This window comes from Microtus pennsylvanicus, chromosome 12, assembly GCF_037038515.1.
Source record: "Microtus pennsylvanicus isolate mMicPen1 chromosome 12, mMicPen1.hap1, whole genome shotgun sequence".
NCBI lineage: Eukaryota > Metazoa > Chordata > Mammalia > Rodentia > Cricetidae > Microtus > Microtus pennsylvanicus.
This window is the reverse complement of record NC_134590.1, coordinates 69081409-69093543: the sequence shown is the minus strand read 5'-3', so window position 1 is coordinate 69093543 and position 12135 is coordinate 69081409.

Below are 12135 nucleotides of genomic sequence, written 5' to 3'. Positions count from 1 at the left end.
TGCTGCCTGGAAGGTGGGGGAGGGAGGCATTTTCCAGCTTGAGCAGCCGCATCTGTGATATAAAGAAGGGCCCTGAGTCTCCACCTTGCTCACTCTCAGACATTTTCATTTTAAAATCCAATATTTCTTTCTCTTTTCAGAGCTTGTTTAAAAATGGAGCACCCAGTACTAAGGACATAGAGCCTCCTAATTTCTTAACATCCTAGGAAGTACTCCGGGGTGCCTGTGGTGGGGAGCAATTATCCCCTTCCTGGTTTTGGTATGTTGCAGGGAAGGATGTGTTGGCAGGGGTATGGAGCAGTGGAAGAGGGCCTGTGTAGCACCAGCAGAGCCCTGGATTCTGTCCCCAGCACCGCAGTAACAACCGTCATTAGACTAAACTGGAGGGTGCAGCCTATATGCACAGTTCAAAGACTAGTGTTGTTCCTGAGGGCTGGGGGTGTCTGTGAAGCCCTTGTGGTGACCCTCCCACATAGCTGGCCACTGTCCGAGACTCGGTCCTAGTTATTTTTATGGTGTGAAACTGTCCATCTCATTTGCACATGTTTCTGAACGAGACATTGTTGTGCCCCTGACCCTCAACACGACACAGCTTCCCTTGTGCTTGTTTCTCCTGTCCCACATGAAGGGCCCTCGCTCGGCTGAGCTACATCAAGATAACCAATGTGCCATGCCGTCATCTTCCATTTCTGTAGCTCCATGTGTGTTTTCTAAGGTGTGTCCAGTGCTCTGTGTACTCACCATGGTCTTGTGTTCTTTGTTAATGGACAACAGTGGGCTTTCCACTTGAGTCACGTGACCTGTGGGAGGCACTTCCTGCTCCAGAAGGTACCAGTGTGGAGTTTTCTTTGGGATAACATCTTCGGGGATGCGCTCACTGTGTCAGGGTTCTCTCTTTTTTGCTTCCAGCCTCAGTAGACGTGGTACTGATGACCGTGTGCAGGACCTCTTGTGGCCCTCACTAGCTTCAGCACGTCACAGTTTACTCCAACTCCTGACAAGGAAGTGGTCTAGAAAATCCCACAGCCAGCGCTTCTCTGAGCCCCAGACGTTTGTTCCTATGTGAGCTCAGTGGCCCATTCCACTCCCCTGCCCCCAGTTCCTCTCACTTATTTCTAGCCCAGCTACTTCCAGATGCTATCTGTGGGTAAGTTCATTTGCTGAGAGGCTTTGCAATGGGCATTTCCTCAGACTCTGCCCTGTTAAGTTCTAAATTCTACAGAAGAAAGACAAAGACTCTCTAGTGTAGTGCTGACCCAGGGCCTACAACTATCCCATAGCCAAGATTATATTGTACGGTGACAAATAGTTAAAAATAATTATCATGACATGGGATTTCAAAATAGCCAGTGGAGAGGATTTCTAACGTTCTTATAAAAAATAAGATGTGTAGGAAATGACAGACGACTAATTATCCCCATGAGACCATTCCGTAGTGAATACATGTCTCCAAACCGCGGCGTGCTGAGCTGCAAATACGTGCCGCTGTTGTGTGTCAACCGAGACCCAAAGAAAGGATTGATCTGCTGTGCACGCACTTTCTTAGCCCTTCACCCTGTTTGGTGATTTCATTTAGAGCCGTTAATTCTCAGCAGTAGTTACTGGATAAAATCTACCCCGCCGGCATTTATTTTGCATACGTGTATTTTTCTTGGAATGGCTAGCTACAATTCAAAGACAGTTTCAAACATCATTCTCACAGCCTTGTTGTGGTAGAGCTGACTGAAATGGCATGCAGCAACCTATACCTCTTAATGGTTTGTCAGCGAAACCTCCAGTTTTCTGCTGAGGAAGGAGGAAGTGAGTGAGTACTGGCAGGTGAGAGAGAGGAAGACCGAATGGACCCACAGCAGCGAGGCTTAAGGTATCTTTTCGAATCACTGAGTAAATCAAAGGCAGATATAGAGAAAACCACAGGACCCATGGCGAAACAGACTCCGCTTACCTCTTCCTTCTCATACTGCTTGGGATTTTCCCAGACAAAACCTCACCACTTGTGAAAGAGCTCAACGTTGAAGTTCAGTACGGATGAGCTTCCAGCTGAAGATGCCATGGCTCTGCGGTGAGGGGAGCCTTGAAACTGACTCCCATTCCTGTCCTGAATCACCCAGTGTGGGCTCCAGTGAGCTTTAGGGAATAGTGTGCTCATAACAGAGCAAATGGCAGGAGATGTGTCCCTATAACACATGGTCCAGGGACCATGGGAAGGACGTCTGGAAGTCTTTCAGAAACAACTGCGCGAGAAAGATTTCCTTTCAGCAGGTGGGACTGTGAGAACCTGTAGAATTTTCTAGCAAGGACTGAACCCACACAGGCTCCCTGCAGCTCTAATACTAAGGTGCTAGATGCTGACTTGATAGGTCCTTAACAGGCTTCAGGGAACGAGCTGCTGATTCATCACTACTCAGCTGTCCTGCTTCTCCGTGCTCATAATTAGAAAAGGAGCCTTGAGAAAAGACAGTGTTGCTCTCCTGTGCATCAGTGGACATGAGTCTTTCTGCAGCTAATTGGGTTTGTGTCCACCTGGAAGCTGGGTTGCATACCAGGCTGGGCAGTCTCAGGACTCTGGGGCTCCGTGGATGGTCTCCATTAGGGAGCAGAGGTCAGGGAATAGGAATTGGTCCAGAGATACAATGCCCAGGAGGAGCCAGGCAGGGAGCACTCACAGATGGGTACACTGCAGAAGAAATTAGCTTGTGGTCTCTGTCTCTGCTTTGCAATGACCCTGAAAGAGTCTCTCTCCCACCTGAACCCCCATTCTCCAGAACCTTCTAGAAGGTCCATGACATTATAATTTTGAATAAAGAAATTTGAAGTTGCCATTTGAATTACCTGTCATGGGAAGATCACTTTGGAAGTGCTGGGGAGTACTGGAGCAAAGTCAGGGAGATTTTTTTAACTTATTTAACTTTGGACATTTATAATCCCAAAGGCAAAAGAAAGCTAGGTCACCCTCCATTTAGTCTTCCCATTAAATTGTTGGAGCCGCTGCCCCACCAAGCCCGTAAACAGGGTGGGAGTAAAAGGGTTGGATGGGAAAGTAAGTAAATATTTGACTTTGCCAACTTGATCTGAGAAGCTGGTTGGAGTCGCATGATCTAATGGGTGTTCTGGCAAAGCGATGACGCTATCTTTGTTTAAGGTATGCCAAATAAGGGGATGATTTGTTTGGTTTCCTCTGTAATTACCATAATGATGAGCATGTTTGCCAGACCAGATATTGTTTTAAAAAAGTTGTGAGGGTCACGTCCAGGAGAGGATTGCAGGGAGGAAAGGCAGATGTGAGAACAGGCTAGCTCCTGAGAGCTTAGCAGCCCCCTCTGGGAGACCCCAGCCATTCTCCCTCCTCCCTCAGCGAGAAGTCAGTCCTCTGTCAGTTGAGGGTGTTATGCCAGGAGACATTTGAAGCGTTTGCTGGAGGCGACATCTTGCAAGTTTGGTTAGACAAGTTTTACTATTAACAATATTGAAAAGACTTATGATTTTTAATACTCAAAGAAAAAACCCTTTATTTCAATTCAGTTCCACCTCTTTTATGGGAAAGAGAGCAGAGCCATCAAGAGGTACCTTAGGGCTAAAGAAGAGAAGTTGGCGCAGTGAAGGCTGAATCTCAGTCAACTAAAATCTAATGAGAATTTAACATATGCCAGAGATAATTAATACTCTAGAAAAAATAGATCTTCACTCATATTAATTTGCTATGTATCAAATACAGCATAACCAGCCCCATGTTTACATTTTAAAACACATCATGAGTTAATATGGTTTATAATTACACTGAAATATCATGAGGACCAGGGTTCACAATCCAGTAGCAATGGCCTACAAATGCTGTGGCTCGGACCCTGGGGCATCCAGCAGCCTACCTCAATGCATAACTCTGTCGCCTCTATGACTCTGTGTGTCTATGGTGTGTTAATGGGTATTTGATGGCTACTTCATCACTGTATCTTTACATAAATAGAAACCAGTCTGACGAATTGTCCCTCGATGTCTACTAAGTCACCTTTATTTGCTCATCTTATCAATGCACCAGTGTCTCCCTCCCCATTTCCTGTCCTCCAGCACTCTCTGCTTTAACTTTTCTTCTTCGTTTTTTTTAAGATCCAACATATAAGTGGAAGCAAACAGCATTTGTTTTTCTCCATCTGTTTTATTTATTTAGTAAATGTTTAACATTCATACGTATTGTGCCAAGTGATGGTAGTCCCTTCCTTTTGATGGCTGAATGATATCACATTACATCACGTATTGGTATCCAATATAGTATGCATAACTGTTCCATTTCCTATCTAGAGAGAGATGGATTGAGAACAGAGGCCAATGAGGTACAGTAGAGTCTGAAGCTTTCTCAGTTTGGAGTCACTCATAAAGAAAAGACTATAAACCAGGTGGTGGTGATGAACACCATTAATCCCAGAACTCAGAAGGCAGAGGCAGGTGGGTCCCTATGAGTTCGAGGCCAGCCTGGTCTACAGAGCAGGCTCTAGGACAGCTAGGGCTGTTACACAGAGAAACCGTGTCTTGAACAACAACAAGAAAAAAAAGGAAAAGACTATAAAATGACAAACATAAAGATCAATGTAAAAGTCAGTATTTTATAATAATAAAGAAAATGATGCCACAAACTAGTTTTTATTTTTTTTTTAATTTTAGACCTTTTATTCATTTTACATATCACCCACAGCTTCCCCTCTCTCCTCTCCTCCTGTTCCCTCTCCCACTTCCTTTCTAGCCCTGCTTCCATCCACTCCTCAAAAAAAAAAATGGTAAGGCCTTCCATAGGAAGTCAACAAACCCAGTATATCAAGCTGACACAGGACCAAGCTCCTCCCCCTACATCAAGACTGAGCAAGGAATCCCACCATAGGGAATGGGTTCTAAAAAGCTAGCTCATGCACCAGGGACCAATCCTGGTTCCACTGCAAGGAGACCCATAAACAGACCAAGCCACAGAACTCTAACCCACAAGTAGAAGGCCTATGTTGGTCCCATACAGGCTTCCTGGTTGTTGGTCTGGGGTCCATGAACTCTCAGGAGCTTGGGTCAGCTCTCTCTGTGCGGTTCTCTGTCATGATCTTAGCCCCTACCCCCTTTCTCAAATAACCCCTCCCTCTCCTTGACTGGACTCCTGGAGTTCAGTCCAGTGTTTAACTGTGGATCTCTGCATCTGCTTCTATCAGTTTCTGTATCAAAGTTCTATGATGACAATTAGTGTAGTTGCCAGTCTGGTTACAGGAGAAGGCTGGTTGAGGCATCCGCTCCACTTACTGCGGTTCTTAACTGAAGTCATTCTTGTGGATTCCTGGGAATTTCCCTAGTACCAGGTTTCTACCTAATCCTATAATGGCCCTCTTTATCAAGATAGCTTTCTTTTATTGCTCTCCCTCTCTGTCACTCCCCCAGCTCAACCATTCCAGTGCCTTGTGTTCACAAGGCCTCCCCTCTGCCCTGTCCTCTGCCCCCAATCTACCCAGGAGATCTCATCTATTTCCCCTTCCAGGGCAATCCATGCATCTCTATTAGGGTTCTTCTTATTACTTAGCTTCTCCTGGGCTGTAGATTGTATCCTGACAAACTGCAATTTTAACAAAATGACAAACATCACAAATGGTAGACTTAAGAACATTACAAATTTGCTTTTTGATACAATACTGGAATGTCTTTTCTTTCTTTCAAAAATATGTTTTTTATGTGTGTGCACATGTGTGTACCTGTGTAGATATTTGCACCTGTGTCCATGTAGAAGACAGAAAAGATTGTTGAATACCCCAGAACCAAAGTCACAAGAATTTGCAGGCCATGGGCTCTAGGATGTGAACTTTAGTCCTCATGATTTCGCAGCAGGAGCTTAGTCCTAGAATACCTTCTTTTATAATTTTATTTGCAGACCTATTAAAGTTCAATGGGGAATCTTTGTTATATTAAAAATCTATCATGCAATTGAATCATCCTTTAAAAAAATCTTTGCATTATGTGTCTTTTTAAATGTTTATTTATTCTTCTCTCATACAATACATTCTGAAAGCAGATTTCCATTGCTCCACTCCTAGCCCCCTCCATCAAACACACACACACACACACGCACGCACACACACACACACACACACACACACACACCCCTTCCAGAAAAGAGTAGGCCTTTTAGGGAGATCAACCAAACACAGCACAACATGATGCAATAAGACCAGGCACAAACCAACATATCAAATCTGTGCGAGGCAAGCCAGTAGAAGGAAAGGATCCCAAGAGCACACAAAAGAGTCAGAGACACTCCCATTATCAGGAGTCCCCCTAAAACACCAAGCAAAGAACATAACATATATGCAGAGGACCTAGCACAGACCCATGCAGGTTCTTCAGTTGTCTCTTCAGACTCTGTAAGCCCCCATGACCCCCACTACTTCACCTTTTCTACAGGGTTCCCCGAGGGGAGGGACCAAATGGAGACTCCAACCTTGGCTGTCTCTCCCTCTAATGTTTGGTTATGGGTCTTTGCATCTGTTCCCATCAATTGCCCTGAGGCAGTTTCTCTGATGACAACTGGGATAGGCATTGATCTATGAATATAGAAGAACATCAGTAGGGATCATTTCATTGATTTAAAAAATTAGTCAATCATGTTTGGTTCTTCCCTAGGCCTCTGGCTTATCCAGCCTCCCCTGTGTCGAGGTCATCCAGGTAGGGTCAGACATGGGCTCCCTCTCATGGTGTGGGTTCCAAATCAGACCAGTCATTGGTTGGCCACTCCCACAAGTTCTGCCCCACCATTGTCCCATCATATCTCACAGGCAGGATAGACTGTAGGTCGAAGGTTGTGTGTCTGGGTTGGTGTGACAGTTCCACACCTAGAACCTTGCTTAGTCACAGAAGATGGATGTTCAGGGTCTGTATCCTCCATCACTAGAAGTCCTCTCTAGGGTCACTCTCCTAGATTCCAGGGAGTTTCCACTGCACTAGGTTTCCACATCATCCTTTAAGTCTTCCTATAAGTCCCTTTATTCCAGTAATCTTGCCCTTCATCACTCCCATCTAATCCCTCCTATGCCCATCCTCACCCACCACCAGTCTACCCTCAAAATCTATTCTATTTCCCCTTCCTCGGGAGATTCATGTGCTGCCCCAGATCCCTCCTTGTTACCTAGCCTCTCTAGTTCTGTGGATTGTAGCATGATTATCCTTTACTTTACAGCTAATATCCACTTATGAGTGAGCACATAGCATGTTTTTCTTTCTGGCTCTGGGTTACTTCACTCAGGATGAATTTTCCTCGTTCCAAACATTTCCCTGCAAATTTCATGACATCTTTCTTTTATTTTAACTGCTGAGTAATGCTTCATTTTACTTTTACATTTAACCTTGGTAAATGGTATCAACCCAAAAAAAATGTCCATTTCTTTTTGATTTTCTTCTTTTATGGAGTACAGTTTTTTAAAATATGACAATGACTTTTTGGATTACTTTGGTGTCTGTTGTTATGTGCTCCCTTTCTCTTCTGATTTTGTTAGTTTGAATATCCTCTTTGTGTCTTTTATAAGTTTGGATTTGGGTTTGTCTATTTTGTTGATTTTCTCAAAGAACCTTTTCTTTGTTTCATTGATTCTTTGTATTTTTCTCCTTTCTTCTATTTTGTTGACTTTAGCCCTCAGTTTGATTACTTTCTGCTCTCTACTCCTTTTGGGTATAATTACTTCTTTTTATTCTGGAACTTTCAGGTGTTCTATTAAGTTGCTAGGATGAGATCGCTCCAAGATTTTTTTTTTATGTAGGAGTTTAGTGCTGTGAACTTTCCTTTTAGTGCCACATTCACATGTCCTATAAGTTTGGGTATATTGTATATTCATTTTCCTTAAATTCCAGAAAACCTTTAATTTCTTTTTTATTTCTGACTTGACTGAGTTTCCATTCAGCGTAGTAACTTAGTTTCCATGAATTTGCAGGCTTTCTGTTGTTGTTGAAATCCATCTCTAATCCATTGATGGGATGCAGGGAATTATTTCAATTTTCTTCTATCTGTTGAGACTTGCTTTGTGGCTAAGTACGGTGTCAATTTTGTAGAAGGTCATGTGAAGTTCTGATAAGAAGGTATATTCTTTTGTGTTTGGGTGAAATGTTCCCTAGATATCTGTTAAGTCCATTTGATTTATAATATCTATTAGCTCCAGTATTCTCTGTTTTAGTTTTTGTCTGGATGACTTTCAGTTGGTAAGAGTGGAGTACTGAAGTCTCCTACTATCAATGTGTGATATAAGCTTTAGTATTTTTTTTGTTTTGCCTTCCTTCCTTCCTTCTTTCCCTCCTCTTCCTCTTCCTTCTTTTTTTTTTTTTACACAAATGTGGGTGCCCTCGCATTTGGGGAATAGATGTTAAGAACTGAAATGTTATCTTGTTGGATTTTTCCTTTGATGAGTCTATAGTTTTCTTTCCAATCTATTTTGATTAAGTTAGTTTGAAGTCTATTTTGTTAGATGTTAGAATAGATATATTTGCTTGGGAAATCTTCCAAGCCCCTAAACTGAGATATTGTCTATCTTTGATGTTGAGGTATGTTTCTTGTATGCAACAGAAAGATAGGTTCTGTTTTATATCCATCTGTTAGTCTGTGACTTTTCATTGAGGAATTGAGACAATTGATATTGAGAGATATTGATGACCAATGATTGTTAATTTCTGCTATTTTGTTGTTAGTAATGGTGGTGGTGGTGGTATGTACATGCATGTGTGAGTGCATGCGTGTGTGTTCGTGTGTTTGCTTCCCTCCTTTTAATTTTTCTGGTGTGAGATTATTTCCTGTGTTTTCATGGGTGTAGTTAATCTCCTTGGGTTGGAGTTTTCCTCCAGTGCCTTCTGCAGGACAGTAGGTAGATATGTGTTGTTTAAATTTGACTTTGTCATGGAATATCTTGTTTTCTCCATTTGTGGTGATTGAAAGATGGATAGTTTGAATCGGCCCCTGTGGTCTCTTAGGGTCTAGAGGAGGTCTGTCTAGGTCTGCCTGGCTTTTAGAGTCTCCATTGGGAAGTTTGGTGTAATTCTAATAGATCTCTATATATTACTCACTCTTTCCCCTTGCAGCTTTTAATATTCTTTCTTAGTTCTGTACGCTTAGTGTTTTAGTTAGTATGTGGGAAGGGAACTTTATTTTCTGGTCTTTCTGGTGTTCTTTATGATTCTTGTACCTTTATAAGCATCTTCTTCTTTAAGTTAGGAAAATTTTCTTCTATGATAATTTTTGGAAAATATTTCCTAGGTTTTTGAGCTGGGATATTTCTCCTTCTATTCCTGTTGTTCTTAGACTTGGTCTTTTCTTGGCATCCCAGATTTCCTGAATGGTTTGCACCAGGAATTTTTCAGATATTACATTTTCTTTCACTAGTGTGCATATTTCTTCTATCATATCTTTAATGTCTGAGATTCTTTCTACCACCTCTTGTGTTCTGTTGAAGCTTGCCTCTGTAGTTACTTACATAGATTTTTTTTATTTCCACAATTCCCTTAATTTGTATTTTCTTTATTGCTTCTATTTCCATTTTGAGAGCTGAAGAATTTTGTTTGTTTTTATTCAACTGTTTGTTTTTTCTTGGCTCTTTTAAAAGGATTTATTCATTTCCTCTAATTTTTTATTTGCCTTTTCCTTGATTTCTTTAAGGGATTTTTTTCCTCTTTAAGACTATTCATCATTTCCATAAACTTTGTTTCAATGTGTTTTTCTTTTTTCCTTCTTTTGTTGTGAAAATATTTTAATTGATGCAATCTGATCAAATAGGAAGAAATCCAAAAGAAAGTAATATTGAAAACTCAATAAAAATAATAATAAAGAATGACTGTCTAAAAATAATATTAGATAAAAAAGAAGCTTTTGCTTTATTTCAGGGATGATTAATCTGAGGAAGTAGAAACAATTAAAACTTACATTAATGTTATAGTCCATATATCACTGTGTGGAGAAACAATCCACCATAAGGTTTTAGTCATTCTCCCCTATGTCTCTCCCTCTGTTATACACATAAGCCTGTAGAAATTATTCAATTAAAATTCTGATAAAAATAAAAAATCTATGGGAACAGAATGAAAGAGAGGACAGAAGATAAAATCTTAAAAAGATGAAGCAAAAGCTGGGCTCCAAAATTCTGCATTTTGACAGGCTGTGGTTTTCTGTAGTGCTCTCTGTTGAAAAGAAAAAGTAGTGGGAATTACACTTATCTGTGGACATAAGGAGAGATGTTTGTAGATTGTTGTTGTGGATGATGCTTGTTTAGTAAATTAGTGGTTATAGATTCTCCTCCAATAACTATGACTTCACTACCACTAAGTAGTTATCTCAGTTTCTGAGGCCAGTAATGGTTTCCCTCTTGTTGAGCAGATAGGTCTCAAGTCCAACTGGAGAGTTGTCTGTTACTACCAATGTGTATGTGTCACTAACCTTACCCTCAGAGTCACCATGCCACGCTGGCCTGATCTGCTGGCAAGTTCCAGGGCTACACAGAGAAACCCTGTCTCAAAAAAAAAAAGAAAAAGAAAAAAGAAAAAAATGCCATGTTGTCATTATAGTGTCTTTTTTCTGTGTTTCAGTTCTGTCGGGGTATTCAGACGTGATATAGCAGGGTAGCTGAACTCTAATGGTAACATATTGCCTTGGTTGTCGCTGATTGTGTTCTTATGATAGTATCTAGGCATCTATCTGAATTTTGGGTGATTATAGGTCTAGGTGCCAACTTCTGAGTTTGTCTTTGTTGGATGGTGTTCCTTGGTTTCTGTTTGCTCTCTGATCTTTTGACTGGTATGGCCTGTGGCTGAGCAGAAAGTCTCCACCCGCATTGGGGCTGGACTTCTGGTTTACAGGGTAAGTTCTGGTCAAGCAGGGAGTCTTTGCCTGAGTTGGGGGCTGGTATATGGAGCTGAGGAGGGGAGAAGGAATTGGGGATGGTGTCAGAGGGTGTGCCAAAAGAGTGGGGGGAAGATCCATGGGTGGGTGGCCTATCTGGGTTCTAGCAGCCAAAATTCTTCTTAAATTGCATGAAGCAGTGAACACTCATGTTTCCAGCTTGCTTGGCTATCCAAGGACCATGGCTGCATATTCCCTCAACTGGGACAATCAGACATTTTTGAAATATGGTATTTCTCACCTTGCCTATTAGGATGTATATACAACACAAAACATCCTCATAGCTATATGCATTTTCTAAAGGTCTGTGCCCTTCAGACAAAACACACGGATGCTATATTCTTATCACCATAAAAGAAACCTTTGGACTTTTCAGAAACACATCCATATGACCATGGCTTCTTCCTGTGCCTTGGAAGGTTCAGTGCCACCATTGCACTGTGACGCTTCTGCCTCTGCAGTTTCATGCAAATCCACCTTGATGGCTGGGAGTGGGTTGGGACTTGCTAAGAAGGGCAGTATGTCTCAGGGATTCACTTGCCTTGGTCTCCCCAGCACTGAAATCTAGTTTCTATCACCTTAAAACTTGATTTATATGCCATTCCAAATCATTCAGATCTCCCTGAGTCTCTTCTACTTTGTAAAAGTCATAGCCGTATAATAGCCCAAGATTCCTGCTATATTAATCTCTTATGTGTCCTGTGAACACAGTGCTATCTGGACCAGTGAACTGGGGATCAAACCACCTCTTTCATGGCTGATAATGCTAGGAGTTTCGTTGCTCATATGGCCCACTAATGTGACTCCCATAACGCCTCCGATTCTGCAGCCTTTGTCATAAGGAAACATGGGATGGGGTTTTAATTACATCCTTGGTTTCCTGTCGACACAGTATTCAGTCTTATCATCATCGGTTCCCACGTCCCATAGCTTCATTCTCCAAGTCAAGCTGTTCACGTGTAGAGTATCCTGAGATTATCAGAGTATATCAGAGTTTGGGATTTCTGGGAACCGTTTTGGGAAGAGATCAAATTTCTCCTCTCCACCATGCCCTGAAAGAAACAGAAAGCAAAGCCTTCACCTCATCCTTCCTTCCCTTTACTTTCCCGGGGATCAGAGGCAGATGCACAGAATGGTGTCCGTCAGTCCTTTGCAATTACTTCCTTACATGGGAAAAAATCCACTCTGGGAGAAAATACCTCAGTTCCATACCTTACTGAGCCCAGCAAAGGTGCTCCAGTGGCTGCTGC